Source organism: Alexandromys fortis, unplaced genomic scaffold (assembly GCF_014885135.2).
Source record: "Alexandromys fortis isolate MF-2015 unplaced genomic scaffold, M_Fortis_MF-2015_v1.1 scaffold_35, whole genome shotgun sequence".
Taxonomy (NCBI): Eukaryota; Metazoa; Chordata; class Mammalia; order Rodentia; family Cricetidae; genus Alexandromys; species Alexandromys fortis.
This window is the reverse complement of record NW_026067913.1, coordinates 13,752,681-13,771,088: the sequence shown is the minus strand read 5'-3', so window position 1 is coordinate 13,771,088 and position 18,408 is coordinate 13,752,681.

The window sequence follows — 18,408 nt, the reverse complement described above, 5'->3', positions numbered from 1 at the left end:
GAGAGGGGGGAGGGGGAGAAGAGAGGGGGAGGGGGAGGGAAATGGGAGGCTGGGAGGAGGCGGAAACTTTTTTTTTCTTATTCTCAATAAAATAAAAAAAATGAAAAAAAAAAGTGCTGTACATTCCTGCAGCTTGTTCTCCTGTTAGGAGCTGGGATCCCGTGATATCCATCCCCTCTTCTCTTGCTTCCACATCAAGTCATTACTGTGTATCAGATACTCTGTTAATAATTGAGAGAGATAACATGAAATTTAAGGTGATCTAACTGGTTTAGTCACATTTTTGACTACAGAAAACAGGGAATTTGCTGAAAAGACAAATAATAAAAATCATTAAGTTGAGACTATACTTGGGAAGGTGTTGGTTTGAGTAATCCCTGCTCCCATTTAAAGAGACAGCCAGGGAAGCCTTGCAGTAAGTAGTTGAGAGATCTTTCATTCATAGATATTGTTTCCATATGCGATTGTCCTCAAATTACTAATGTATGGAGGAAGTCTTGAAATAGGAAACTCACCCCTGTACATTGTTATAGATCTGTAGTTACTCAGAGATTTACCATGACCATGTATACATTTTGGCAAATGACAGACTTTATTAAATACTGGCACTGGATACTCATGGTACCAGGACTGCAATTGAGAGCACCCTCAAGATGCAGCCCCAATTACACGAGTCACAGATTTATAAATGCAAAACTCACAAGGTTACATACTTCCTGCCTTCATGCAATTAGGGCAGAGAACACATCCTGACATACTACCTGCCTATGTGCAATCAGGCGTACATCCCACCTATGCTCTCAAGCACCCATCCTGCCTACATACAGTCACAAGCAAGCAAGCTTGTTCCCAAGGGGCTGAAGCACACGATTTTCACAAGACCAGCCTCCAACATTCTGGGAAGTTATCTGCTTGGGGCAAGGTGGCTTTAAAGGTTAGAGGCATTTTTGCTTTAACAGAGTGGTTTTCAACTTTTAATCCTAACGTTCGCCATCACAGCATGAGCTTGCAGTGGTGGTGGTGAAAACCAAAAGGAACTATCTTGCCCTTTTCGGTGTAATGATGACGTCATTGCCCTTTTCTTTTGTTCACTTAAATGACAGAACACAAACACTGTTTGCCACATTGGTTTATGCATTAATAAGCGCAATAAAACCAAATTGCAAGACTCTACTCCTTCTCAAGCTGTTCTCCCACGTTAATGTTTTCCTGCGGCCCTGACAGATGCTCCGCTGCCAAAAATCCTCCAGAAGAGGAATCTAATGGAGGTAGTATTTATACAACTTTGGAAACCTTGAAATCACTGAGATTCCGTTCTATGATTCCTTATGGTAAAATAAAATAAAATAAAAATTAGCATTTCTCCAAAAACAATTGATTCCTAACAGTTTAATAGATATAGAAAAACCCCAGAAGAGCATAAAAGTCATGAACAAAAAAGAAAGGAAGAATAGACAATGCAAATAAATATGTTAAAATGTGTGAAGATTTATCCAAAATCCATATCCAAGCCTCTCCCACATCTCTCCTTTTATGAGCTATTCATCTGTGCTGTGTGATACAGGAGAATAAAAAACATATCTGGCCATCTAGGTGAGTTCTGCTCCCTCCTATCTTGCCTTGTTTGTCCAAGGAAGGAAGCACCTGTTGAGCTGGAAGCCCTGCTGTGAGCTCCACAGAGTCTGATGATCCGGATGATGTAACCCTGAGCAGCAACTGCTAGCAGAACATTACCATAATAGCCTGAACTCCTGAGTTCCTCCCGATTACCTGCATCTTACCTCCCAAAGGGAAAATGACTTCAAAGACTGAACCTTTTGCCTGCATTTTCAAAGATTCAGCAACTTGAAGCTGCTGTCTCTTCAGGCTTGTTTTGAACATGGGAAATAATGCCCAGAAGTGAGGCTGAGTTCCGCCAAGAGCCCAGGAGAGCAGGGAAGCAGCACCCTCCTGGCTGATGTGTCCTCCTGGTAGGACCCTCTTTGCTCTGTCATCCCAAGGATCCTGCCAGTTGTTTTTAACTCACCACGCCAAAAACAGAGTCTCTGCTCCCGAAGTCCATTTTGAAAGCCAAACAAATTTAAGAGTTTCAAAACAGTGCTAGCCCAAATCCGGTTGGAACTTTTAATTAGTCTGATGTTATTTTTAGACTCTCTCAAAGCTCTATAATTGAGCCCTTTGCAGTTGTACAAACAAATAGAAACCTTGTAAGATCTTGAAATTCATGATAGTATACTAATGAAGTCAGCTTGGAAAACTCTTCATTGAATATTGTAATTTGATTGCCATCTTATTCTGATTGGACCCTGGTTTTGCATTTAAATGAGTATATATTATTTGAAATGCAAAACAGCATGTTATCTGGGGTATTTTGGAGGAATAGACAAGATTAAAAACATCTAATGTTCCATTTTACAAAAACATTACAAAATGGAAGTGCAGAGCTGACTTTTAAAATTTATTGGTAACAGCTCACAATAATTGGACATTAATTAATCCTAAATTACAAGACATTTCTCTGGAAATGCATATTGCCTCCTTCCCATCAGTGTTCGGCAGATTCATTAGTAGTATTATTTTTGTTTGGTACTGATGGCATTAACAACAATTTCTTAGTTACTAAAGCAGTCATTGTTAAGGAATTGACTGCTTCTACTGTGAATTTAGAACAATACATCATCAATTGCTGATGCTGTTACAACTGACCTTGAATATCCAATTAAAAAGACCAAGAACACTGTCGTGTAAAGCTAAGGCAAACTCAATTCCTGAATTAGGGTTTGTGTCAGCCGGCTTCAAGCTTTGGTTTTTGCCAGCCTTTGTATTTTCAGATGGATGGAGAAGTTATTTCTGATTCTGTAACCTTTTATTATTATTTCTCAACTGTGTTTTTTATGTCTTACATAGAAAATTGTTTTCAATTGAATCACCCAAAAAAGAATTCTGTTTGAGAAGACCATGGAAACAGCCATCTAGCTATTTGATTATTTGGCTCACTGAAGTTTCTATTACATCTATTCTCAGAGACCGACAGTAACTCACAATCTATTATTCTAGATTTTTCTCTTCCTTCAGTATTTCTATGACAAAGGATTGCCAAAGCAGGACCTTGGATTTATATGTGCATCATGCGGGCCTCTGGAATAACACTTAATCATTTAGGTGTTGTATAGCGTGAGGTGAGATGTGCAAATGAATATTTCATGTGAGATTTCTGCAGGGAGGCAGACACATCTTCACTGATTTCATATTTCTCACCCCAGATCCAAGGACATGCTCTTTGGATGGAGGAACATGAGTTCATAACAGCCTCCAGGAGTGGAGAAACGGAAGAAAGCAGCGATAATATCTGAGTCAGTGTAGGAGCGGGGGACAGAGGGACAGTCTGACTTTGCAGCCCTCCTTTGCAGGCTTGACTCTCTATTAAACAGCTTTCCATTATTGTAAGTAGGAAATATAGGTAATGAAGAAACACAAAATACTTTTGTTGTTGTTCTTTTGTTCTGGTTCATGGTTTTGAATCGTTCTCCACCAGCCCTTGTTGCTTCGGGCCAATGAAGAGGTAGCACAGTACCAGGGAACACCGGGTGGAGCAAATTTGCTCCACCCTGAACAGCTGAGAACTGCAATAGACATAAAGAACGAGGATGGGTCTCTTCATGGTCATGTTACATACAACCAGTAGACTCCCAATGGAGTCATTCCAAATAGTTCCATGGGCTGGCCACCTAGCACTTTATCACCACGGAAGACACTAAAACTGAAAAGTAGTAGACTCCACCTACCATGCTAATTCAGACATAGTCCAGTTTGGCTAGACGTGTCCAAACGTTTCTTTAAAGTACTATTTCATGGTGTAAAATGTATGCAAGTACCATCTACATATCATCCATTGAATGAATTTTTCAAAATTCTTTTCTAGAATTCTAAGATTAGGGGAGGCGTTATGCAATAAACTAAGCTAAATGGAAATATTCCATCTTGGTTGGAAGATCTTTAAGACATTGTTCTGGTGTGGCTTGTCTCATTTATGAATGAGTTCTATTTTAAAGGTACAAGGGTACCCTTCCAGCGACAAATGGATTAAAGAAGGTATTATCGTTCCTGAAAGTAACATGCATGAGACAGGATCTTAAACAGGCAACAGCATCTGTTGCATTGCCTTTGTTTTAGGTTTGTAGGGAATGATTAAAATGTAAAGAGAATCAGTGGTTTTCAGCCCCCATATTTGCCTCTGCTTTGGAAAAGAAAGTAGATGAAAAAGAGTTTCAGATGGAGCTGTTGGATTACCGTCACTCCCAAATTAGTATCCATATGTCTATAATGTCTTAATGTTTGTAATTAGATAAAAGGTAAATTTTCTGAACTGAAATAAAGCTAAAAATCAAACTATCTCAATTGAAATAAAGTTGTAGAAAATCTGAGAGCAAATCATAGGTCGAGGGTCACTTTCCTAAAGTGGAGATCTCATGGATTGTCCCAGAAATGATACCAGACTAATGGAGCACTGCAGAGGTCCATATTTTATGAGTTTTGTGTAACTGAGAGTTAGCAATTTCCTATGTGGACAATTTCTACATTCAACTCAATTAATCTGAAAGTTATTCTATCAACCCAACTAATCAAAACACTTTTTATTTCCCATTTTGTCATTAACACTATAGTTTTCAAGAGACCTTTCTTCCTTAGGGAAGAAAAATAAAAATATACAAACTAACGATTTCATTTGTTATGATCAGGCATCAATTTGAAAGATGGCCATATAATTTGGATAAACACCTTTTCAAGGCCCATGTGTTAAAAAAAAAACAAACCTCAATATTAAGACCATTATATGGGAGGTGCTAGGATCTCCCTTTCTCTCTTTCATACTGGGCATTCCAGATAGTGAAGTAAGTGGGCTTTCTGTGCTACACACCACCTTGATGTGATTCATTGCCATTGGCTCACTGCAACAGGAATGACTGATGGACAACAGCTTTTTGCCTATGGACAAGGAGTTTCCAAGTTGTGAGCCAAAGTAAACATTTCCTTTTTAAAACTTTATTATTTTAGGTTCTTACAGTAATGAAAAACTTACCAACATACTAAATGCTAAAAATGAGCTGAAGTGAAAGAGAAGCAAAGAGAAGCAAAAAAGAGCAACCGATTGATTGCTCTAGGTGTCCTGGAGTCACTGCTCTCACACCCCAGTTTTAATTATAGTTCAAATAAGTATCCTTTTTATAGTTATGTATTTCTTGGAATAAACTTACTTGAGTTAGATTTTTCTTGCTTGCAACCAAAATCGATCCTCATTATTAGGCAGAATTAATTTTCCTCCTACTCTTCCTCAATAGAAAGGGGGTGAAGAGGTTACTGGACATGAAACTTTTTTCTATAACTAGATCCCCATTTAAAAAAAAATAGTGTCAGGCTCAATCTCACCCATCATATGTCAAATGCTGAACTGTGTTTCTGAGTTTACAGCTTTAGTCTAATACAATCATCTCCTCTTACTCAAGTTTGTCAGAGTATACTTTTAGAACTTAAACTATTAAGAAGACATTGAGATGTTCAAATTGAGTACTAGATGGCATGGTGACAAGGCAAATGTCTTTGTTTACTTAAGGGAAAATATGATATATTAATTTCCCTTCTCACTTTTCATCAATAGGAAGGGAGTGAAGAAGGGACATGAAAATTTAGTGAGAGTTTCTTCTAAAACCAAATCTCCATATGGAAGCAGAGTCGGGCTCTAATTCTTCTGTCATATGTCATATGTAATCTGTATGTTATATATGTATATAAATCATGACTTTGGAATTTATTATAAGCAAAGGATTATTTAAAAATAGGAAGAATAAGATCAAATGAATAATTTGAATAATTGAAAGGTAATTGAACCAAAATGTCAGTTTTACAAAAGTTATAATCACACTTTTAAAAAAAGTATTAAAATGAAAAAAATGCAAAGTTCAGAAGAATCAAGCTTAGAAAAACTTTACTTTTGAGAATGCTAAATTCATCACTCACATCCAAAGAGTTATTTCAGATATAAGCAATGCATCACAAAATGACAATAAAGAATGGATTGTGAACAGAAAAGGGAAAGGAGCCAGTGAGAGGCCCTAGGGTTTGTAAAGCAGCAGAGAGCAGAAGAACAACTATGTCTCTTAGATGCCAAGGAGAACCAGAAAATAATAATGAGGCAGAAGCAGCAGAACACCAACAGTTTGAAAAGGAAAATTGAGGATGAAGGCACAAAAGGCATGGCACCAAAGTCTCTGAGGTAAGTAGACAGTTCATGGAGGAAAGCTGAGTAGAGAAGTTAGAAGATGCTGCTGTCGTACCTTTGGCTACCTGAAATGATTGATATGTGCCTTCGGAAGACCAGTTACTGTTTTATAAGATTCACTTATTTTAGAACAGGTACATAATTTTATTTCAAATTTTATAGTCACTCTAACACTCTGAGAACTTAACAAAGGGAAAGGTGAGGAACTGAAATGTGATCGTTTACAAATATAGATGAATGTAGGGTATATGTCTGCAAGAAAATAAGTGTGAGCAAAGAGAGACAAATGTCCTGGAACAGGAGCATGGGCTCCAGGTACTAAAGCTAATCCATTATTTATGTTACCCAAGTGGATTTTGAGCTACTATAGTGCTTATTGCATGCTTAGGAATTGGAAGAACAATGATGAATAAGGTGGAGTTTTACCATGGCAGTCACAAGGGAGAGAAAAAAATCAGCACACATAAAACACTTTTATACTTATATAACCAGGGGGCAAGCATGAAAACCTTTGGCTTAGAAACCCCAGCTCCTTTTCTATTGTTCTTTTGACTATCAAAGATATAAAGGAATTGATTTCAAGTCTTTTTTTTTTCATATCCCTGATCCTTCTTTTCTAAGCTGAATTATGACTTAATGTCAATATCTGAATTCATAAATCTGGCCTGATACTTCATGAGCATCTAATAGATTATTCTAGAAAAGATTTTTCTGCATTAAATTTCATAAAGGAAATGAGGAAAATGCAGAGAAGGCTTCCGGCCAGTCTATAAAGTACTTGAGATCTAAGCCAAAAGACTTTTCCTCAATTCATCTTAGTAGCTGATCTGAAGAACTGTCACTTCTTAATGGCATATAGCAATCTACATCCACACTAAAAGTTCATGAAGAATGGCACTCTGCCCTTATGCCAGGCAAGCATCATTTGAAATTATTAGAATATGGAATAGTTAAACAGTTACATAACATTGCCTAGCCATTACTCTTCAACCCCACAGGCTGCACCATGCAAAGCACTCTGCCAGCTTTCAAAATTAAATTCAGTTCATCGCTGTCAATGCAGAGACAGTTTATAAGCAAATTAAAATAGGAAATCCTATTGTTGGATTGTTCACAAGGGTCAAATAATTTGGGAAAGACCACCTAGGTATTATCTCTCTAGATCTTCTCCAGAGAGACTAGAAATCTGGATTTTCATATGAAAACTGTTGATTTTAAATATTAAATCTGGTCAACTTGTGCTCTCAGCGCTAAATTTTGCTTTGCACAAGGGTATACCGATTAATGAATAAGAATCTAAAACCCAGTGTGCACACTCAGGTTCCCTTCAGTTAAACTTCATGAAAGGTAATCCAGCAATAGTGATAGTTGCTTCTTGTGATGTTTTTTTGAGTACCTTCCATTTAAGAAAATGTCTTAGTAGTTTGGAATAGGCTCTTGAGCTACATATGCAAACCGTAGAAAGCCTCTGTTATATGCAGTCCAAAAAAAAGAAAAAAAGAAAAAAAAAAGGCCAGGTAATTTCTGTATTCATCAGAATAGAATCTATACCTTTTCTTTTCTTTCTTTTTTTTTTTTTTTTTTTTTTTTTTTTTTTTTTTTTTTTTTTTTTTTTTTTTTTTTTTTGCCTGTTACCTTGGTTTCCATTCTGAACATTAGCACCATTGAACACTTCCATCTTATTCATTCTCTGGAAAAAGAAAAACTTCTTTGCAAAGAAAGAGAGGCTTATATCCTTGCACTTCAATGTTCAATCCACTAGTTCCCTTCTTCTAATAGGTAACCTATCCTTTTCTATCCAGATGCTAAAAAATGTGGGCTTTTAAAGCTTGCCTGTCCTGCTTGCCTAAGATAGTTCAGTCTTATCATTAACTAGATAAAGAGCTTTGAATGTCATAGACTTCAGCAGAAGGTTGCAAGATGTCAATGCCTCTTGTGTATAATAGAATCAACATTGCAAAGTTTTAAACCCTATTCTTCTAGAAGAATGATCTTTCCATCCAGGTCTTTTGATTGGCACTCTTCCTGTAGTATTTGAATACTATACTCAATCTTGAACATTCATTGCATAGCAATTACAGTAATACAAACTTCAGACCTCCAAAATAAAGTACTGTGAAAATAAACATTTATTGGATCTCCAGTTTGAAATTAATAGAGTTGAAATTCATTCGAGTTTCTATTTGGTCATGTCCTAACACCATTACTCATGATTGCAATGAAGTGCTTCCTCACCATCAAAACAAAATTTTACATTGTTCTAATATACAGCAAAGACCATGGAGGATATTTCCATGAGATGTGAGAAATGGAGGCGAGGAGAGATTAGATAACTGTGAAGCCTCCACAAAATATGCCCTCAGGCTGCTGACTTAGGATTCCTTGCTTTTGACCTGTATACAGAGTCTTTCTTAGAGCCTATAGATGAATGGTGTTAACATATTTCTAGGTAGATTGTGATGCTTAAGGAGTAATATGTAAATCAACAGTTCTCATATGAAAATCAGTTTTCTAATCTCTCTGGAGAAGATCTAGAGAGGCAATGCTCAAGTGGTCTTCCCCATATGAACACTAGGCAAGGCTAATGCTAACTGGCTCTGAAACCATGTTGTATTTTGTTATTGGTTTTTATTGAGCCCTACATATTTCTCTGTTCCCCTCCCTGCCTTTCCCCTACCTACTCTTAAACACTCTCCCAAGGTCCCCATGCTCCCATTTTACTCAGGAGATTTTGTCTTTTTCTATTTCCCATGTAGATTATATCTATGTATGTCTCTCTTAGGGTCCTCATGTTGTCTAGCTTCTCTTGGATTGTGATTTGTGGGCTGTTTTTCTTTGCTTTATGTTTAAAAACCACTTATGAGTGAGTACATATGATAATTGTCTTTCTAGGTCTGGATTACCTTTTCAGAATGATGTTTTCTAGCTCCATCCATTTTTCTGTAAAATAGAGGATGTCATTTTTTTCTGCTGTGTTGTACACCATTGTGTAAATGTACCATATTTTCCTTATCCATTCTTCAGTTGAGGGGCATTTAGGTTGTTTTCAGGTTCTGGCTATGACAAACAATGCTTCTGTGAACATAGTTGAGCATGTCCTTATGGCATAATTGAGCATCCTTTTGATATATACCCCGAAGTGGTGTTACTGGGTCTTAAGGAAGGTTCTTTCCTAATTTTCCAAGAAATCACCATACTGACATCCAAAGTGGTTTTACCAGCTTGCATTCTCACCAGCAAAACCATGTTCCAATTTGTTTAGTTCTGGACTTGAGGCTGACAGGACCTACATCCATCCACAACTCTCTTCATATCCTGCTAGGCTAACTTCTTTTCTTTCTAAAAATTATGACCCTTGTGAATACTCCAGGGTTAAAAGAGAGATGCCACACAGAGGAACATGGATGAGATGGATTTGCGGTAAGCAGTCAAGGTCTAATAAAAGGATCACTGATGTGGGAGTGATTTCTTATTAATAAAGAAACTGCCTAGGCCCACTTGATAGGCCAACCCTTAGGTAGGTGGAGAAAACAGAACAGAATGCTGAGAGATATAAGCTGAGTCAGGGAGTTGCCATGATTCTCCCACTCCAGATAGACACAAGTTAAGATCTTCCCTGGTAAGCCACACCTCGTGGGCTACACAGATTATTAGAAATGGGTTAGATTAATATGTAAGAGCTAGCCAATAAGAGGCTACAGATAACGGGCCAGGCAGTGTTTAAAAGAATACAGTTTCCATGTAATTATTTCGGGCATAAGCTAGCCATGCGGGCGGCCGGATGCCGGGGACGCAGCCCCACCGCTCATATCACTACAGATCACAGCGATAGACTTTAATTCTTAATTCGGGCAATATTCACATGCTGATGGAGACATAACACCTTTTTAAAGTACCATTCACTGATGGCGGAAACTTCCAAATGGAATTGCTAAGCAGAGCTGAGTGTAAACATTGATCCTGCAGGGCTCTTTTCCATGAAAATGTGAAATATCACAATCACAGTTGGATTGCAGGGCTTCTTTTACCTGTCTATTATTATTTTTGTGTGATGGCTGTCAGAGACTGATTATAATCAGGAGAGAGAAGAGAAATTCCTAGGGACACAGTGCTTCACTCTAGATCCCCTGCCTCTAACTTTCAACACTGAAATCTTTGCAAGAGGACGTTTATGATCTCAATGACAATTAGGCCTGAAGAGCATGAGAAGACATTTTAATCAGAAGCTAATTAAGAACAATGGGGGCATGCGTATCATTGATTGTGTCTCAAGTACTCTGACTGATCTGGAAAATTATTACATTAATATATGATGTAAACAGACACCAACATTTTCTCAGGATGAAGCAACTCCACTTTGATGGTTCCACCTCCAAATCTGGCTTTTATTTATTAGGCGACAGATAAAAATGAGCAGCATCCATCTGCCCAGGAAAGATAGAAGCATTGTTTCCAGGTTTCTGAGTAAGAGAATATCAAGTGTAAGAAATAAGATAATAAGAGTCAAGAGACCAGAGTCATTCATACATAACTATTAATTATTATTGCATTATAGAATGATACGCAAAGTAAGTCTGAGCCACAAATACTAAGAGATGGATGGTATGAGCCATAGTATTGTCTGAGAGACTACACTATCTTAACTGTTCCCCAGTCCCCGCTCTAGGAAATCGAGTGCATTATTTGAGTAGCTTTCACTTTCAGGTGGCGTGGGACATGCATACAGAATGCTGTTTCCTCAGAGGAAGAAAAGGTTCTCATCCAATCTCCACTTAAAGTAGTTGCCCAGTGCTTTCCTACTTACCAGCACAATAGGGTTCTGTTTCTCTCTCAATTGTCCTGGGAAGATTTTATTCCCGTGGAGAATTGCACTTGCTGACCTAGAGTGCTTGTTTTCTTCATCTCACTCTCCATGGTCAGGACCCCAAGGGTGCCTTCTAGGGAATATCATTGTCCATATATTATAGCTCACATACATACATCTTCATGATGTACTCTCAGAATGCATAGCTCCGTCAAATTAATTCATGTTGGTCTCTCAACATTTTCTTCTGCTTAATTCCCTAGTGAAAAATGAAGATCATGTCAGACAATATGGGCTTCAGTTCTAGCAATGCTAAGTACCTACTTTCATGAATTATACAATTGCTCTGAGCTTTAGCTGTCTTTCTTCACAAAATGAATAGAGGTGGAATGATCTTAGCCTTTATACTAATGTCAGACTGGTTTGAACACAACTTTTCTTTCCTTCTACTGTCTTTTCTCCAGTCCACAGCTTTCATAAGTTTGATTTTAATTTTCTACAAACTCTTGCTCTTTAGATAATAGTTTCTTCCATGCTTCTTGGCATATTGATATTCAACCCTTTCATTAAAGTTCTTCCCTAGCCTCCAGATCTTCAGAAATCATTCCTATCATTTATTTGTGTAAATGGAAGTGATGTGCATTGGTTCAGCCAGGAATATAAAGGTGAATGAGACAAACATGGAATTGACATTGGACTTTACAGATTCATTAAACTACAATGATAGTCAATATTTTGGGAGCAGAAAGCTAGGCTCAGAGAGGTTCGCAGTGAGGATGTGCCTCATTCCTGTACGTTGGTCAGCACTGCTTCTCTGTCAGGGCTTGTCGTGCCATTGCAGGTATCAGCTTTTCAGGTACCTTCTTCTAGCCAGCAAGAGTGGTACTTGGGAAGACACTCTGATTTGCTGATATCTTTCCCAAAACATCAGGACTCTTTGGGTAACGAAATTGCTGGTATTTAACCAACATTTTAAGACTATTTTTGCCATAAGATACATCTTTGACTCCCTCATAGAAAAGAGTCTTTCTTCGAGACACTCCATTTTGTATAAGAGTATCAACATTAGTCGCGCATGCTCAGTAGGCAGAGCCAGGAAGGAGGGGCAGTTGCGTGAATGCACTCACCGCTTTCACAGTGTCAGTAAGTAATGCCTGAAAGAAAGTTTTCTGTATGTGACTCAAGTCTTCAGGTTTTGAATGGAAATTCATTACAGGTATTCCATTTACTAAGGATTGTGAATGTGTGGAAGAGTTTGTCCCAAATCCATTGAGGAACAAGGAAGAAACCTTTGTTTTCTATCCAGCTAAGAAGCAAATGAAAGCCAATTGTTATCATTGTCTTATTTAAGGTTTCATTTACTGTGGTGAAATACGGTACCAAGAGCATCTCAGAGAGTAAAAGATTAATCTCACTTTAGTAAACTTGTACCATCATCCAGAGAAGTCGGGGCAGGAACTCAAGGTGAGAACCTCGAAATGAGAACAGATGAAGAGACTATGGAGGAATTCTGCTTACTATCTTGCTCCTCCTGGCTTTCTCAGGCTGCTTTCCTATATACCTTAGGGCTATTTGTCCATGGATGGTACTACTCACAACGTGCTGAACCCTCTCACATCAATCACTAATTAGAAAAATTCCTCACAGGCTTGTTTGCAGGCCAATCTTAGGGAGGTGTGTTTTCAATTGTGATTCTCTCTTCTCAGATAACTCTAGCTTGTGTCAAGTTGACAAAAAGCCAAGCAGTACAGTCATTAAGTAACTCTAGAAAAGTACGAGTGTTCTTTTGCAGTGTTCCTAATTATTGTGTTTATGCTTTCTTGGAGTGCCTGGAAGACTAATAAAGGTATTCCAGTACATGTGAACAATCCTGAGGAAATCAATAGATGGAATGATAATGAAGTGAGATATAAGTAGACTCTGTATTAAAGTCACATTGTTCACTGGAGACTTTGTGCATTTCTGCTTCTTTGCGTAAACAAGCATTTCTATGCTTATGAGTGTTATGAAAGCCGAAGTCCTGGTCTGGGAAGCTGTTCTAATCAACGAAATGCTGCAAGCCACATTACTGAACTTTGCATTAATAGCTAGGGTGGGTGCAATGCTGACACAACATAGTTTTCATCCGATGATTCCAATCTGCTTAGAGTATAATGGCTTCTTGCAACCTTTACCATCTTAAGCAGTAAGAGGAGATTGAATCACAGGGAGGCCAAATGGAATGCACACAGTGGATTGTTTAATGGGATGGTTGTTTTGTTACATAATGTACCAATCATTTTAAATTAAAAAAAAATGCTTGGTGTCATTCTGAGGATCACATTTATTATAGAGAGTCCATATGGCTATGGTCTTTGTGGAATAAGCAGAGTGGCGACTGTGTATAGGATCTGCCTGGTGGATACTAATTCAGACCTTCTTCCCTCTCTGCAGAAAACCCTTTCCCACCAACATTTATGTGTGTGTTCTCTCATCAGGAATTGATTGAGAACTTCCTGTGGTCTTGATATCTGTACTAGTGTTGCAGACTTAGCGTGAGATAGAGCATGGCCATGGAAAGGCTTGATAAGCGCTTTTCTAGGTGCAGTCGCTCTAAAGTCAAGCATAATACATAGAGCCTTTACATCCTAGGAATAGCAAGCCTTATCTTCCTGCCATTCCCCAGATTCAACTACGTTAGAATTCTTGAAATGGCATTAAAAGGCCACAGATTCTTCCTCTACCATATTTGTTGTAAGCTTTTACCTCTAGTTCATGGAACAGCACCAGTCTTTGTCACCTGGTGAATAGTTCTTTCCCATCCTCCAAATGTGATGTCCTTTTAGTCCTTCTAAAATCTTACTCTAATTTCTCCATCTTCCTTTTTTTTTTCTAATCTGCCTTTCTTTACATTCCAAAGCATTTTGTTTTTATTCCTCAATGGAGTTTCTTATTATATATCGTATTGTTTTAAAGGAACAAGCAACTATTATTTCCTATTGATTTGTAAACTGATGATAAAGATTATATATTTCCTTTGTATCACATACAGGAAATTGCATACTGTTTAATAAACTTTTTCTACCCTGAAAGAAAACATCAATATCATTTGCATAGGTGCTAATTTTCAAGACAAGTATTTTCAGCATTTTACAAATTAAGACATTAAAACTTTGATGAATTAAATGATTTGCCTAAAGCCACAAACTTACAAATGATTGATTGTCATATTTTTAATGTCAGGCATTGTTTTTCTATCCTGAAAAAACAATAAGTGCCAATTGTTGTATATCTGCATAATAACCCCTTCATTTTCAGCCTAGCTTCTCAAGATGTAATTGACAGATGAGCAAAGTGGCAACTGTCTCTAGAATCTGCCTGGTGAATACTATTTCAAGACTCTCCTCTTCCTTCAGGAAGCTTTTTCCTTTTAGCATTTAAGCGTCTATTCTATCAACAAGAATTTACTTGCGAACCTTAGACCCAGCCTTATATTTGTATTTTTAATACAGTTTCATTTTTTCTTACACACCTTAATGATTAAGGATCACTTGTTACCTTTACAAGTTTTCTAAGGATGCTTGTGGCTTTACACCTATTTAAAATGTCTTAGTTTATATAGCTCATCTCAGACACACAAAAAATTTAATGATCATGATGACATCCAGTGAACAATCAGGAAGACAGACACAGTGACCAATTTAGAGATGTTTGTAGACAGAAGTTTCTGTCCCAATCAATCCCACAGCCATTCAGTCCCAAATAAACACTCAGAGGCTTATATTAATTATAAACTGTTTATTCTATTGCTTAGACTTACTAATAACTAGCTCTTATGACTAAAATTCACCCATAAACCTTGTCTATGTTTAGTCATGTGGCTTGGTACCTTTTCTCAATAATGCATTCTCATCTTGCTTCCTCTGTGTCTGGCTACTGGCCAATCAGCATTTTATTGAACTAATACTAGTGACAAAACTTTACAAGAACATTATCCCACAATATTTCCCTTTTCTTCTTTTCAAAACAAGAACCCTGCATCTAATCTCCTTTGTTTAGCTTTTTTCTGGACCATTATCCATAACAATTTGAAACCAACACTCTAAACAAAGAAAAACACTCATAATCCCTTTTGGGGATAATGAGCAAAGCTTTGTTGGCTACTTACTGCTGATTGGGAGCACTGATAATCTTATGGGAACCCAAAGAAAATTTAGGATTATGGTCAAGTCCTGATTGTAGTATTCCATGAGGTTGGATCAGCTCAGCAAGCAGTCTTGAGGCTATTCTGGATGTAGAACTCAGAAAAAAAGCTGCAAGAGAGGCACTTTGAAATGTTGGATCATCTGGGCCATCCATTGCCACTGGAGATTTTTCAGGTGATATGCCTTAATGAAATTGTATTTTTTTTTAACCCAGAGTGAATCCACAGCCTCTCATTTCCAGTGGAAACAAAAGAAAAATCTCTTCTCCAAAGTAACAAACCTTTTGACTTACATTTTGAAGTCAAAGAATTTTCAAAATAGATAGGATGGATTAATCCAGCAGCATTTATAATAAAATGTCTTTTAGTAGCTGTTTTTCCTTCCTCAGCAAACAATTCAAACATGACACAATATCATACAGTATTGCGACTCCCTGTATTTTCCATATTTATGTGGATCCTTTTTTACTCTATTTCTTTTATTTTTATTTTTAATTTTTTTTTTATTGAGACAAGGTTTCTCTGTGTATATTTGGCTGTCCTGGATCTCACTCTGTACACAAGGCTGGCCCCAAGCTCACAGAGATCTGTCTGCCTCTGCCTCCCTTGTGCTAGGATTAAAGGCATGTATCAGCATGACTATTTCTTTTTTAAATGACTTTCTCTATAGTTTTATTTTCTCTCCCAAGCCTAAATTTTTAAACATGCTGTAAACCACTTAGAAATTTACTTTTCCATCTGAATCTATCTTTTCTGTTTTTCTCTACCTTTTTGTGAGCACATAGGTCTTTGATCTGTTAAGAAAAAGGGGTAAAAGCTGTCAGATAATGCTTTTTTATACTGTAAATATTTGTCATTCATATTAGCTTATTAAAATGCTGATTGGCCAGTAGCCAGGCAGGAAGCATAGTTGGGGTGACCAGACTGAAGAATTCTGGGAAGAAAAAAGGCAGAGAGCCAGTCAGCAGTCAGATGAAGAGGAAGCAAGATGAGAATGTCTTACTCAGAAAAGGTACTAAGCCACATGACTAAACATAGACAAAAATTATGGGTAAATTTAAGTAGTAGGAGCTAGTTAGTAATAAGTCTGAGCAACAGACCAAACAGTTTATAATTAATATGAACCTCTGTGTGTTTATTTGGGACAGAATGGATGGAAGAATAGTGAGATGATCCCATTTTTTTAAAATGTTTTTTGAGACAGGGTTTCTCTGTAGCTGTGGAGCCTGCCCTGGAACTAACTCTTGTAGCTCAGGCTGGCCTTGAACACACAGAGATTTGCCTCCTAAGTTTTGGGATTAAAGGCATGTACCACCACTGCCCAGCTGATCGTGCCTAGCTCCCCCAAAATTTTTTAATATCACTATTTTCTTACTTTCCTCATATTTTTCATAATTTTTATTATACTTTGATTAAAGGTACATGAGTAACTTAAAGCTCTATAAAGTACAAATGCAGGAATGGTTTTCTGTTTGTTTTAGAATAAATTGGCTGTGAAAAATAAAACTCTTCTAAGCTAGCCAGAGAAAGACATCCTGGGAATCCATGTGGAAAGGTTTCAGCATCAGCTCTCATGTATAAAGGCTTGCAAAGATCATAGGTTTCTGAAGAAATGTTTCTGAGCTTTGTTCACCTAAAGATTTCATAGAAAGGCTTTTGACCTCTGTAATAGTCCATTCTTAGTGGAAGTGAATCATTTCATGTCTTTAGGTCCTACTACAATCATCACCATTGACTTCTCCTAATGGTCAACTTCTTATTTACTCAAATGAACCAAAAAAAAAAATTGATGACTGGATAGTGTGTTGGCATAGAAGAAATAAATTGTTGGGCAGATGGAAACCTTTAGTCTACTCTCCATGGTTTATGGAACAGAATCATTTCTTTTAAAACACAGATTTTCAGCTTTTGTAGACACTTAAGCAGAAAAGTTCTATATTATGTGGGCAGTCAGTCAATTCCTCCTTGTATTTGAAGTCTACTTCACAAGAGTAGACATAGACCTGGTTCCATTTACCTGGTCAAAGTCTATAGATGATGAGGTCATAGGCTTTTTGGTAGAATGTACTAATAATGCTTTGGTAAATAGACATGAAGGCAAACTACTTCCTACACATTTATGTTCCTTTTCAGAGACTAGTGTTATTCTTAACCTTTGTCACAGAAGCTTTGTTTTGCAAAGTTTAACAGTTAATGTGGAGAGTCACAGCTTCATGAAGTACTGGCAATGACAAAGATAGCATTATGTTGAGACAATAAAGTTTGTTTTTCTATTGGCTTAATTTTTAAAGCAGAATCCATTGGGTCATCGTGACCAGTTAAAGAGTCTGTAATGTGAGACTACAAAATACATGCAGAAGAGAGTGAATTCTTATGACTTTGGGAGTATGGTAGTTAGAGATCACAGCTATGTAAAGACATTGTTACTATATTTCTCTCAACTGAAAACATATTCACATTCACGTAGCCAACAGACTTAGGTATAGATTTTTATGTGTAGTTTTCTTTTTTGTTGTAGGAATTCATTCTACCAATAGTTTAAGGGTACTGGCCTTAGAGTGTGGCTTCTGTGAGCAGATGCATTTTCTTCTAAGGAAAAGGAGGATGCTCTCTTACTCTCTTGTGTGGTGGTCAGAAGTTGGGTCACTGCATCCATTGACCCCAGTGTAGAAGGAAAGACTTGGCGGTCTTCCTTGCTGCTATTTGTAATTGTTCCCTAATAAATCTTTTTTATCTTTTTATTAGGGCTCTTATGGATACACATAACCTCACCTACATTTTTTCTTCAATTTCCTCTCATAATTTTTTGTGGTGAAAATAGCATTAATATGCTTAATATGCTGCTGAGATAATTGTCTTCCCTTATCCAAGCAATTTTCAAATAAATAAGAAATAATAGACTTAATTTCTGATAGAATGAATTAAAAGAATGGAAGAATTGAGCAGTAAGCTCAGGATCATTTAGTTGTTAGTTAAGATACTGTAATTCATATTAGACTTGCCTTGTCCTGGGCAAGATGGTCACATGATGTGACAATAGCAACACTCTGGGTGTCAGCTCTCTGAAGTACACAGGCTTTAAAATTTGCTCTTATTAATCTAATTGATCAAGAACAATTAACAGTATATCCACCACAATTATAT